Genomic DNA, 14,080 nt, shown 5'->3' with positions numbered 1-14,080 from the left:
TGTTTCCTGGCCGTGTACTAGCCAGCTCCTGCGATTGCGCACGCAGAGAACAAAGCTCCAGTGTCTCAGTTACCAAGGCCATTCTGAGGGACCATAGACTCACTCGAGAGTCGATGTTTTCAGAATCTGTGTCCAATGCTGCGTTTGTGTACGCAGTTGTGGGGGCTCCAGTGGGCGTCTCAATACAAATTCCGCCGGCTGATGCATTAGCATATATTAGCAATTGCTAAGTGGCAAAATTCGCAAATGCATTTGCATATGGCTCTGAATCAGGCCCATAATCCTTTTGTTACTTTACAGACCACAGGAAAATCTACTACATAAATTACAATACTAGCAATGTATTATACATTATATAATTTCATTGTGGCAGACTGTACATAAACAAATGTTTTAATGTCAACATTTGATCAAATTGTTAACATTACATTTACTATGGGGTCTATTTACTAAGCTTTGTTAGGAGATAAAGTGAACAGAGGTAAGGTACCAGCCAATCAGCTCCTAACTGTCATTTTTCAAACACAGTTAGGAGCTGATTGGCTGGCCCCTATATCTGCTACACTCTGGAGGAGCTTCTCCAGAGAGCCAAACCTTCCATTTATCTTTAGTTACTGCTGGTGATGCAGTTGCAGGGACAGAAGCCTGTCGCGTCAGGAGATACTTGGGTATTCGGGGATGACACTAGAGGTGGTTCATTAGAGGAGGCTGTGTGTAGGAAACTGGGTTGGTGTATGCAGCTCTTGTGCATGAGGTAAGGTTGAGGCAGGCGTACTAGATGCAGGAAATGGATGGAGAATGAACAAGCTAGTTGAATAAGAACAGAAGTCAGGCTAGGACTGGCTGAGGTCTGAGGACCGGCTGGTTAGAAACAGGTCAGGCTGGAATGGACTATTGCCTTTGGACCAAACTGGGACCGGCTGGTTAGAAACAGGAGTCGGGCTGGAACGGACTTTTGCCTTTGGACCGGCTGGATAGGAATAGGAGTCAGGCTGGTACTGACTATTACCTCTGGACCAGACTGGGACCGGCTGGATTGGAACAGGAGTCAGGCTGGGACTGACTATTGCCGCTGTACCGGCTGTATTGGAACAGGACTGAGGCTGAGACCGACTATTATGTATAATGATTAGGAGAAAATGGCGCTAAAATATATGTAATAATCACTGAAAAAATGTATATTAATATACATGAAACGTGGTATGGTGGTTAAAAACACCTAATAAGACACATTCTATTCATAAAATATAATATATAATTGTTAAAAGGTAAAATCATAGGGCTGAAACAGATTCAACAGATTCTCCAAATGCACTTGTGAAACAATGTTAATATGAGTACAGCCCTATTTAATCTGACAGCATGAACAGAATGTTACAAATATATAAACATAGTACACAATGTATATATGTTCAATCATGCAGCTTTACTCAAAGATAAGAAAAAAGTCCATAAACGCAACTTAAGGAGATTCCGTATATCTTGATAGCTATATTAGTTTTTGTTCTAGGGTTTTCTTAGTGCTGAAATTCAATGTTCTTTACTTATAGTTTTTCTATAGAGAGAATAGTGTATGCTACATACATAAATTATAGTCACTTGTCGGTACCAACGTTCGTCTCTCTAATCTGTCATATCTTATGCAAGTGATCAGTGCACATATGAGTGGCCACAGGAATCTATGTGATACATAGGATACATAGGCGTCCCGCTGATGAGGCTTACTAGTAAGCTTTTATCTTCTCAAAAGGGTCACCATGCGGTGCTGGCTTACTTCTTCATCTGCCTTTAATACTCCCCCCGGTATGTAATTCCCAGCTGGGCTGGTCCAGTGCTCTCACGGTTGGCTCAGGTAGCTGATGTCTCCGTATTGCAGTATCCCACTGTGGTGACCTAGTCAAGTCTGGTGTTCCCACGCTCTTCTTTTCTACGCAACAGGAGTTTTCTCTACTTCACAGTTACCCTCTCTAGTGCTAAATTGCTAGTTCAAGCAGCCGGTTTAAAATCTTTGGGGTTGTTCTTGTAGCTATTGTGAGCGAATATTCTCGGTAAAAGTTTGGCACCTTTAAAAAACTCTTACGCGTTTCACCCCTGCTGGGGGCTTCACTAGAGAACTGACTATTGCCTCTGGATCGGCTGGATTGGAACAGGAGTCAGACTAGGACTGACTATTGCCTCTGGACCAGACTGGGACAGGCTGGATTGGATAAGGAGTCAGGCTGGGACTATCGCCTCTGGACCATACTGGGAAAGACTGGATTGGATGAAGAGTTAGGCTGGGACTGACTATTGCCTCTGGACCGGACTGGGACCAGCAGCATTATTTGTTGGAATAGCCACAGTCTGTAGGATACAAGCACAATAGTACAGGGACAGGCTGTAACCAGTAATTCTCAGGTGCAGCGGAACAGAGCCACTGGGAACAAGGACTGAACACAGAAGTCTGGTGCTTAGGGATGTAGCTGAAGAAGTGACGTTGCTCTGGCAACTTGCTGGAGAAATATGAAGTCCTTTTATCTCCCCTGCTGTGACTGGTGGAGAGAATCAGATGACTGAGACTGGTGGAGAGAATCAGATGACTGAGACTGGTGTCGCGGTTGGAGGAACAGCAGTCAGCTGATTATGGCCAACATGGCTGCGCCCAGCAGTTGGAGGTGGCGGGAAAGACAGCGGGGAGCATGCTGGAGGAAACGGGGTGCACTGGTGGGAGCAAAGGGTACACAGGGAGTGGTAGTGGGAGCGCCCAGAGGACATCCACAGACAGGCTGACCAGCACGCTGGTAAGTGTCTGACAGCCCCTAGGATCTGACAGTACCCCCCTGAGGATTTTTAATGTGGACGGCTCGAACTAAACATGGAGCATGGACATCTGATGCATTAACCCATGCCCTTCTTTCTCCATTGAAGGAACTTTAAGCCTCCAATTTTGGGTTGAAATCCAGACTAAGTAAGCAGCCAGCCATTCCAAGACTTTGTAACAACGGAATATTTCTTGAGAGACTGCTGAATCTCATTCCATACCTGGCAGAAGTAGCCGGAATATCAACAGCGGATGTTGACCATACATAGCAAAGAAGGGTGTGGTGTTGATAGCAGAATGGTAGCAAAAGTTGTGAGCAAATTCAGCCCAGTGTAACAGCTCCACCCAATTGTCTTGAGAGGATGTAAATTAAAGATTGAGGAAATTCTCAAGCTCCTGGTTCACTCTTTCCATTTGTCCATTAGTTTGTGGATGACAAGCGGAGAGAATTTAAGTTTTAATTGAAGGGCAGAACATAGGGCCTTCCAGAACTTTTCCACAAATTGTACCCCATGATTGGAAACAATTTAATTTAGCATCCATGTAAACTTAAAATTTCCCGAAGAAAGATTCTAGCAAACTTGTGGGCAGATGGTAGTCCAGGGAGAGGAACAAAGTGAGCATCTTAGAAAATCTGTCTACCACCACCCAGATGGTGCTGTAACCTTGAGAAACAGGTACATCAATTATAAAGTCCATTGAGAGAGAAGACCATGGATAATTAGGAACTGGTAGCAGTTGAAGAGGACCAGTTTGAGCTTGCCAAAACACCTTGTGCTGAGCAATAAAATCTTGGATGTCGTTTTTCATATTAGGACACCAATAGGATCTTTGGAGAAATCCAAGAGGCTTGACAATTCCAGGATGCCCAGAGAATTGAGAAGTATAAGCCCAGGAAATGGGACCATGGATCTGGATTAACATTGGGCAGGCCTCAGATAAAGGAGGTTTTTGTGGTTTGTGAAGATAGTCACAAAAAACTTTGTGCCTTCAAGAGCTAATTTGATGGCTAGCAACTCTTGATCACCAATGGAATAATTATTTTGTGCAGGAGAGAATTTACGTGAAAAGAAGCCACAGGAATGCAATTTCCCATCCTCAGAATTTTGTGAATGAACAGCTTCTACTCCCACTGTTGAGGTGTCCACTTCAAGAGTAAATGGTTGTTGACTTCTGGCTGATGTATAACGGGGACTGCTGTGAAGGCTTGTTTCATAAGCCGAAAGGCTGACAGAGCTTCTTTAGGCAATTGCGGAGGGTCTGGGTAAGAACGGTAATGGGAACCACGACAGTAGAGAAACCTCTAATGAATTTTATATAATAATTTGCAAAACCCAGGATTTTTGGATCACTTTTAGTGAGGTTGGCAGAGTCCAGTTTATAATGGATTCAAGCTTTACTGGGTCCATTGTCGAAGCCGGATAATTGGCTGAGATAGAATCTGTTCAAATTAAAATCTGCACAAGGCCATTTTGCGAATGGCAACAAGATGCCATTTTGCGAATGGCCACACAACGCCATTTTAGCGAATCCCACAATATCAGTACATACGGCGATGCTATTATTTAGCGTCGTGCTATTCCCATGCAATAGAACAATGTTAAAAATCCTCATTATATAAATACATACATTTACTAAAACATATACCGGTAATATGAACAACCTTGCAAAACACGTACCATGGTGTACTCCACAAATACGTAGTCGCACAACGCTAACTAGCATCTTTCCTTAATATCCTTATACTTACACATTGCACACTTACATAGAAAGGTTCCCCAGCATTAAGGTTAATATCCAAGGTTATATTCATTATTAATTATGTAATAAAGCAACTGTATTTATGATCTCAGGTTTAGTACATGATAAACAGACAGTGTTTGGTGCCATTCTGAACCGTTTATTTGCAGATTTCCGGTTCCATCGACAAGGAAATCGCAACATGCGTCTGGGAATTATGGACCATAGAGAGATAGGCATTGAAATGTACTCTGTTCATGTAATATAATTAGCCAGTTTAGACTTGTTCTTCGGCGGGAAAATGGACACAAAGAAGCTGTTGGAGGCTGTATTGTATTACAATACAAACTGACCTATGAACTGCATCATAACAGGAGAACAATAAAGAACCAATGGGATTATGCCAACTTGTTCTATTGTATTGCCTATCTCTGCAAGGGTTTATATGCAAGCACCCTGAATCTGCTAGTCACTCATCTTTTCTTTGCTGTTTACGGAGGTTTCATAGTTGATGCCAGGAATCTGGATTCAGAGCGCATGGGTATGTATTTGACTGTACCTAGTGATTGTATAATCTGTTTGCGCTAATTGTATTTAGATCACAGCGTGTAACTATCTGCTTTTTGGTGAATAATATCTTTTTGTGCTTTGGAAACACAATCAAAGTCTGGAAAGCAATTATTTCTTGTGCGACTTATAACGCTAAATAGCGACATTTAGAGTGTATAGATAAGTAGGAATCAATACCATTTGAAGGTCTGTCCAAGAAATGATGTACCCTAGGAAAGGAATGGTGGGAACTTCAAAAGGTACACTTGGATAACTTTCCATAAAGATGGTTGACACAAAGATGATGAAGAACCTCTCTGACTTGCTGGCGTTGAGACTCCAAATCACATGAAAAGATGTGAATGTCATCAAGGTAAACCACTACAAATTTGTACAGGACATCTATGAAGATCTCATTGACGAATTGCTGAAAAACAGCTGGAGCATTACTCAGACCAAATGGCATTACCATGTACAGTATTTGTAGTGGCCGTTTCTTGTGTTAAAGGCTGTTTTCCATTCATCACCTTCTCGGATTCTAATTAAGTTGTAAGCACCTCGCAAGTGAAGTTTTGTGAAAATGATAGCTCCTTTTACCCTATAAAAGAGCTCGGTTATCAATGGAAGTGGGTAGCCATTCTTGATAGTTATGCAATTGTGGTCTCGATAATCAATACAAGGAGGGAGACCGCCATCTTTTTGTTTTTATAGAGAAAGCCTGCACCTACCAGAAAGGAAGGAGGTTAAATGAACCCTTTTTAAAGATTTTCCTTGACATATTCAGATATCCCTTTTCAGTCCACGAGACTCAAGCGATAAGTACGACCCTTGAGAGGAACCATTCCTGGAATAAAGGTCTATAGGACAGTCCCACTCACGGTACTGAAGTAACTCATCTGTTTGCTGAAGACAGTGGCAAAGTCCTTGTAAGCGTCTGGTAACTCAAGCTGAGACTTTAAGCTGGAAGAACTTAAAGGAACAATTTGTTGTAAACATGTTTGGAAGCAAGAGGGACTCCAGGCTACAGACTGGAAGGTGGGCCAGTCTATCTATGGATTGTGTAGTTGCAGCCAAGGTAGGCCCATGACTAGTTTATTGGTAGCTTAAGGTATCACAAAGAATTAAATTACCGTAGCTCAGAATGAAGACTCCCAAGCCGCAGAGTAACTGGAGTGGTTTGATGAGTAATTGTACCCTGAAAGATACAACTACTGTCTATGGCAGTCAAAGAGATAGGTACAGATAAAGGTTTGACTGGTAGTTTCAACTCCTGGATGATTTAGAGAGAAAAGAAATTGCCTGCAGCTCTGGAATCAACAAGTGCTGATAAGGATTTGGAACCGTGTGCGAACTCCAAGGTAGCAGCCAACACACATTCAGAACTTGGAGAAGGTTTCTTTAACACCCCTAACTGTACTTCCCCACAACAGGTTAGGTTTGGGTGTTTCCAGGAAGGGTTGGCCAGGAACCAAACAAATGTCCAGAAGCTGCACAGTGAAACATAGTTTTTCTTGCAGCCTTTTGTATGTTCTTCTAGGGTTAAACAAGACCTGATCATTTGCATGGGTTCATCTCCCGATGGAGACTGAGGGCGAACACATGGAATTGGTCGAGCTCGTTTGATCACCTCTGAATCTTTCAGTAGTTCGTTTGTGAATGCGAAGGTCAATCTTGGTGCATAAAGACATTAGATCATCTAATTCAGTTAGTAAATCTCGATTAGCCAGTTCATCTCTAATTTTATCTGAGAGTCCATGCCCTGCACCGATTGGGATGAATCCAACGCGAGATGGTCCCGTTGGATCCTGGCCAGGTTTTAGGGGGGGTTAGTGTACTTGTCAGACCTCCCGTTGGTGTACGCTGGGCAGAATCTTCACCTGGGGATGCTGGCCAGAACTGACTCTGGGAGCCTATTCTGGGCCATCCACTGGATGGATTTGGATGAAAACTTCATAGAGGGGTGGCAATCGGTCTGAAATGCTTAATGGATTGGTTGGGCTTCCGGTCAGACCTCGCAGCGGAGTGCGCCGAGCAGAACTTAGATCCAGGGAGCCTGTTCTGGGCCTTCCTTCCACTGGATGGATTTTGACATCACATAAAACAATAACTTCAAGATTTAAACCTGGGCAATGCCGGGTACTTCAGCTAGTATATATAAAAGATGTTTGTTGGCAAATATCTTCCACAGCTCTTAAGGTAAAGCTGACAATTCTTACATAGTTATTTAGTATAAAAAAAAGTTAAAATATAAAAAAATTCATTGGTCTGCTTGTTTGTTCGGTTATGCATTCGGACACCCCTGCACCAACTGGGATGAAACCAATGTAAAGTGGTCCAGTTGGATCCTGGACAAGGTTTTATGGGGGTTAGGGTCTCCATTGGACCTCGCTTTGGTGTACGCTGGGCAGAACTTTGACCCGGGGAGCCTGTTCTGAGCCTTCCACTGGATGGATTTGGATGAAAACTTCACAGAGTGGCAATTGGTCCCAGAAGACATACTAGGGGGTTGAGGTCCCGGTCAGACCTCCTGTTGATGTATGCTGGGCAGAACTTTGATCTAGGGAGCCTGTTCTGGGCCTTCCACTGGATGGGAGTGCCAATTGGTCTGGGATGCCTAATGGAGTGGTTGGGGTCCTGGTTGGACCTCACGGCGGAGTGCGTAGGTTAGAACTTTGACCCAGGGAGCCTGTTCTGGGCCTTCCACTGGATGGTTTTGGACGACATCGCATAATAAAACTTAACTTGAAGATTTAAACCCAGGCAATGCCAGGTACTTCAGCTAGTAGGTAAATATTGTTTCATTTTACAGGTGGCCTGGCATGGCCTACTCCTCAGTTTCCCACATCACCAGCCCACCTCCTTCTAACGTCTCATGCCCCTCATTATAGATTGTAAACTCTCACAGGCAGAATAATCTACCCCCATTTGTCTCGGGTCTGTGTACTCTACGTCCTCTTTGTACATCTAGTCACATCTTATGCTGAATTCCTCTGTTTACCACATGATTTGACATAAATTGTTTCCATTTGTTTTATTTACTGAAGTAACTTGTTACTGAAATAATTGCATTACCAATATTCAGTTGGAATAATAGCATTCAGTGTATACTCATATATTCCTTTACATATCAGCATTTTCTAATTACTATTTTCTGGCCTTGTTTTGTCATAAGATGTACTAGATTCCAGACCAAATGTAGATAAAAATTTGATTTGTTATCATAATCATTCAATTATCATTTGTTACTTTTTCTTCTTGTTATTTATTGTAAATCTAATAAAATTATATGATTTAAAAAAGAAAATAGTTATCACTCTCCCAGGTACTCTGCAGAGGCTACATAGAATGGTAAAAACAACTGGATCCGAGCATTAGGTTTATATGCAATAGATTTGAAGAGAGTTACTGCATTATATTTATTAATTATAAGTTTATGTATAGTTTTTTGTTTACACAGGAAAAAAATAATAGAGGGAAGTTGCAAATGGCACTCCAGTTAAAATGAAACCAAAAGATGTTCTTTCAGTATAAGATGGAATTACAAGAAACATGAGCCTATTAATCATTGATGACATATCAGTTTTGAGTTGCATTCCAGTGTCTGGTTAAGCGTGTAATAGCAATCAGGTGGACCTTGACCGCTACAGTCACTTATATACTTTAATCCTGAGATACCCGCACTGTAACCTGGCTTACTCAGGTCAGAAATGTTTATCGGCATATCTGCCTAACTAACGTTTTGTCTTATACCACCGGCATTACCATTCAGTGTTCAAACCGGCCACAAATTCACAGACTATGGGCCTGATTCAGAGTCACACTAAAAGCGGATGCAATTCCGACTGCTTTATGCATTTAGGGCCTGATTCAGAGATCTACGCTATTCCAATATTTACGCAGTTGAGCGACTATCGGTAGACTGTGCATGAAGCACAGTAACACTATGTACGCACCAAGGTACCATTGCGATGCCGCTTGCAGAGATTTATTCACAGTAATTGACAGACAGGGACTGTTTGGGGGGAGGTAACGGGGAGTGGCGGCAAGAAATGCAGGCATCCTGGCTGTTTCCGGGACATGTGGTAGCCTGCATCTGCGATTCTGCACGTATATAAAGACGGCTCAGTTCAGAAGGCCATTCTGCGTGACCATAAGGCTACTCAGATGGCCGATTATCAAATGGTCAGCAGTGGCGCACTTGCTTAAATCTGCAAAGCCGCTGGTGGCTGTCTCAATACATTACCAGCCGGCGACACAGCTTTGGCATATTTTAGCACAGCAGCTGCATGCAGAATCACAGCTGCGAAGGCATTTGCATATATCTCTTAATCAGGCCCTTAGAAATAACTACGGATTTCTACCTGCACTGGCCAACTCTGTGCGACCCAACAGATAAAACTAATCGTCATCATCATCATGCCTTTGTACCAGCCCTATGCTTGGTGCAGGAGAGGGGACTAGAAGCCTCAGCGTCTCTGCATATGGTCACCTACGAATAGCACACAATTCCATCACTACACCCCACCCAACGAATGGAATACTTATCCACCGTTACTGCCTAGTAACACCCATTCAGTCGTAACTGGAGATCCGTACAACCCTGAATTAAAGCACTTTGAGTCCTATTAGGAGTAAAGTGCTATATAAATATCATTGTTATTATTATTACCCGTAATTGCACTATATGGCATTTGCAGACCTCGGCGCATGCCCAGTCATCTAAAGATCTAGAGATCTATACGCAAACGGAATTGCATACAACTCTGAGTCAGGCCCTACGTTTACCCAGGATTATATATTTTTACACCAGTCTCTCTTTGCAAGTACTGCTCCTGTACATTGGTTCAGTTATCCAGTCATACTGTGCATCTGTAAATATTTGAATCCACACCGCACTTGGAGACTGAATGACCTATTATTAGTTTATACTACCTTCCGATAAAGAGAAGATGCAATATATCTGGTCACGGTATCGTAAATATTTTGCATGGTATATGCGCTATTGATCTGCCAAAAGATTTTATTGTGATTAGGCAGCCACTATACTGATAATCAGTGCAGTGTGTACATACAGTAGACACAATTCTGCCTTCCAATCACTATGACAGATAAATAGGAGGATCAGAAGAAACAATTGTATAGTGTGTACTCATGAATATCAGAAGTTTTCCTCGCAAGGACAAATCATGAGCTCATCGCATCTTAAATAAAAATTGTACAGTGAGTACCCAGCTTTAGACCAAGTGGATTTTGTGCCATAAAGGCAAGATAGAGACAACATTATGGAGATACTACTTCTAAAGTTACTTTTATGTCCCTCTCCTTTGATGCTGTAAAGGCATTTGATAATCTGTTGGGACTGAATGCTGTAACAATGACCCACAATTCTGTTGTATCTGATCTATAATTTCATGTATGAAATTAGGCACCACAAGGTTACTGTGTTGATGGTCATTCGAGCCGGGTGTCATTCTGATCTAATGCTGACTTTTAGGAGTTCTCAATCCACACTTATAAAGTTTTTAGTCTAAGGTGAAAATAGATCGCTAAAGTGTGCAATGTGTTTTTGGATAAATACAGAAGTTAAAACCGGTAAATAAAAAAGATCATACTGTAAAAGTGCAGAGGATAGGTTTCAAATATAAATTTATTTCCAGTCACAGCTCTGGTGGAACACGAAAAGCTTCCATAGGTTTCAAGAGATAACAGGATTTTAGGTTTTACTTAATAAACCCTTTGCCCAAAACTAGCATCTCTAGAGGCAAAGGTGTCACACCTGTAGAATATGATGAAGGTATGCGGCCCGGCAGAGTTGTTCCACTGAGGCACACAGCGCAGCCCTCCAGGAAGCGACCACTGATAGAGTGGAATGGGTTCTAACCAAGTCCAGAACCAGTCTATTTGCCAAAGCATAAGCCTGCTGGATGACTAATTTTATCCAAAGTGTCAGCATTTGCTTGGTAGTAGGCCAGCACAATCTATGAACATCAGAGCACGAAAAGCTAATCTGACGGCGGAAACCTTATCCATGTACTATGGCCTCCTCTCTGGAATAGAAGGTACCTCAATTTTCTGGCTGATAAGAAACTTTGAAACCACCTGTTGAAAAGATAACACAGTCTGGTGCAAAGGACTGCACGGTACCGATGAATGATGAGAAAAGGAGAGTTATGAGACAAAGCATTCAAATCAGGCATCGGTCGATCAGAATAGATAGCTAGAAGGAACACAGTCATCTACGTGAGTCAGTGGAGATCCACCGATTCAGGAGGCTCGATCAGATGAGTCTGAACAGCCCTTAACCAGAACTAATGGGACAACAAGGGGAAGGAAGGGTGGCTAAAGTACCGCTTGGAGGAAGTTCTGTAACGCCAGCTTAAGGCAATTTTGTGTTGGAAAAAACAGAAAAGGCCGAAGCCAGGTAAGAGAGGCCGAGACCCAAATTCAATCGTGCTTGTAAAAAGGATAAGAGCCAGGTCAGTTGGAAGGCTGCCAGATCCAGCTTCCTTACTGAACACCAGTCAAAACAGGCATGACACACCCAATAATAGGGTCTTGCTGACACGAGTTTCTGGTGCAGATCATGGCGTCCACCACCACTTCCAAAAAACCCTGTCAAATCATAGTGAGGTGAGATCTGGGTGTAGTCATGGGCCCTGGGACAGAATATCAGGCCAGAGACAAAGCCGCAAAGGGGCACTACCGACAATTGATGAAGATCTGCATCCTGAGCCCTGCATGGCCAAGCTGGAGCAATTAAAATGGCCTATCCGTCCTCCAGTTTCGGTTTGTGGAGAATGTGAGGCAGCATCGACACCAGAGGGAAAAGATAGAGAAGAGGAAATGTCCATGGAACGGACAAGGCTTCTAGATCACGGGATGAGGCGCAGTATTGGGGAAGCTTGCAATTTTGATGGGAGGCAATCATGTCTATGCCTGGGCAGTCCTGCAAACCACCAACATCTGGAACACGGTAGGGTGGAGAGACCATTCTCTTGTGTGAATGTCATGACTACTGAGGTAGTTAGCCTCCTAGTTTTTGACCCCCAGGTTATAAACTGCAGAGTGTGGGGAGAAATCGATTAGCCCAACAGAGAATTCTTGCCGATTTCCTCTATGAGGATTGATGTACACGACTGCGGTCGTGTTATTCAACTGGACTTTTATCGCATTGCCCTGAAAAATTGATTTCACCTGGCAGAGGCTCGGTAAAGTGAGTTGTAGAACATTGACTGGAAGGAGGAATTCCCGTGCCATCTATCGACCCTGTGTGGTCGGGAGTCATGATGTCCCAGCCTCGAGTCTGTTGTGTGCAGGAGTCATTCCGGAATTAGGATGTCAACACAGGACTGAAGCCAACACAGCAGGGGGTGGCTTACTTCTTGGGACAAGGAGACAAGTTGAGGCCGTATGTGAAGGTGAGACCAGTTCCACTTGGAAATAAGCTCCAATTGAAGAGCTCTGGAGTGAAAATTAATGTATTCTACCATGTTAAAGGTGGAGATTAACTTGTCCAGAACATGCATGCACAGGTGTACCGACACATCCAAAGGATAGACCATACCATGTTTTTTAAAGTCAAGATCTTGTCTCTGGGGAGAAATACTTCCTGGGACTAGGTATCCATATAAAGCATCTGCTATGACGAAGACAGGCTGTACTTGCGCCAATTAATGAACCAAACATGCGTCTGAAGGACCTGCACTGCCAGGAGGAGATGCTTCTGAAGGGTGACAGGAGACTAAGCCGCAATAAGGTCATCCAGGTGGAATAATCTGGATCTCTCAAAGGCGAAGGTCAGCCGCAATCAAGACTACATGAGGAGTTGTTGATAGATGAAATTCTAAGTATCAAAATTGGAAATGATTGGAGAGCACTGCAAAGCGATAGAACCACTGATGATCCTCCTGGATGAAAACATATGCAAATAGGCATCCTTGCTAATCAGGGATGCCAAGAAATCTCCCGGCTCCAAGGCATATTATAGAATTGAGGGATTCCATCATGAATTTGGGAACCTCGAGGAAGAACAGATTTTATATTATATATATATATATATGAGATATGGTAAGAACTTACCTTTGTTATCTCTATTTCTACGAAGTCCATAGGGTTCCACAGGATACCTTGGGGTATAGGTGTGACGTCAGTCATGGGGCACCATAGAGTTAAGCTTTCAGCCTCCCAGGATGCACTAGGGTCCCCCTCCTATACCCCGCCCCCGAGCCAAGGCATCTCAGTTTGTACCAAGCCATAGGCCGGAGGAGGAGAAGGAAGAGAGAGAAAAAAGATCTGGATACACACAAGAATCACATTCTCACCAGAGGGAGACGGAAAAATCGGTGACCAGAGCAAAGCCCATCTGCAGCACAGGTGCGACAGGGCGGGAGTCCTGTGGAACCCTATGGACTTCGTAGAAATAGAGATAACAAAGGTAAGTTCTTACCATATCTCATATTTTCTGCTTCAGAGTCCATAGGGTATCCACAGGATACCTTGGGGATGTCCCAAAGCAGTATCCTTTAAGGGTGGGGACGCTCCTGTGCTGAAAGGAGAATCCGCCGCCCGAAGGAAGCATCCTGAGAGGCGAAGGTGTCAAACCTGTAATACCTCACGAAGGTATGGACAGAGGACCACGTAGCAGCCTTGCAGATCTGGACTTCAGAGGCACCACGTCGAGCTGCCCACGAAGGACCCACAGACCTAGTGGAATGAGCCTTCACAGAAGGGGGAATCGGCAGGCTTTCATGAAGATAAGCTTCAGAAATAGCCATACGGATCCAGGCTGCCAAAGTTTACTTTGAAGCAGGCCAACCCTTTTTACAGAAGCCATAGAGGACAAACAAGGCGTCCGACTTCCTAAACGAAGAAGTGCGGGTCAACATAAGTCCTCAAGGCCCGCACAACATCCAAAGTGGCCTCACCCACTGAAAGGCCAGGTGAGTTAAAAGCCGGTACAACTATTTCCTCGTTAACATGAAACTGGGAAAC

The sequence above is a fragment of the Taudactylus pleione genome, unplaced genomic scaffold (genome assembly GCF_031769625.1).
Source record: "Taudactylus pleione unplaced genomic scaffold, aTauple2 ptg000408l, whole genome shotgun sequence".
In the NCBI taxonomy this organism is placed as follows: Eukaryota; Metazoa; Chordata; class Amphibia; order Anura; family Myobatrachidae; genus Taudactylus; species Taudactylus pleione.
The sequence above is the reverse complement of the archived record's forward strand: the minus strand, read 5'-3'. Positions refer to the sequence as shown.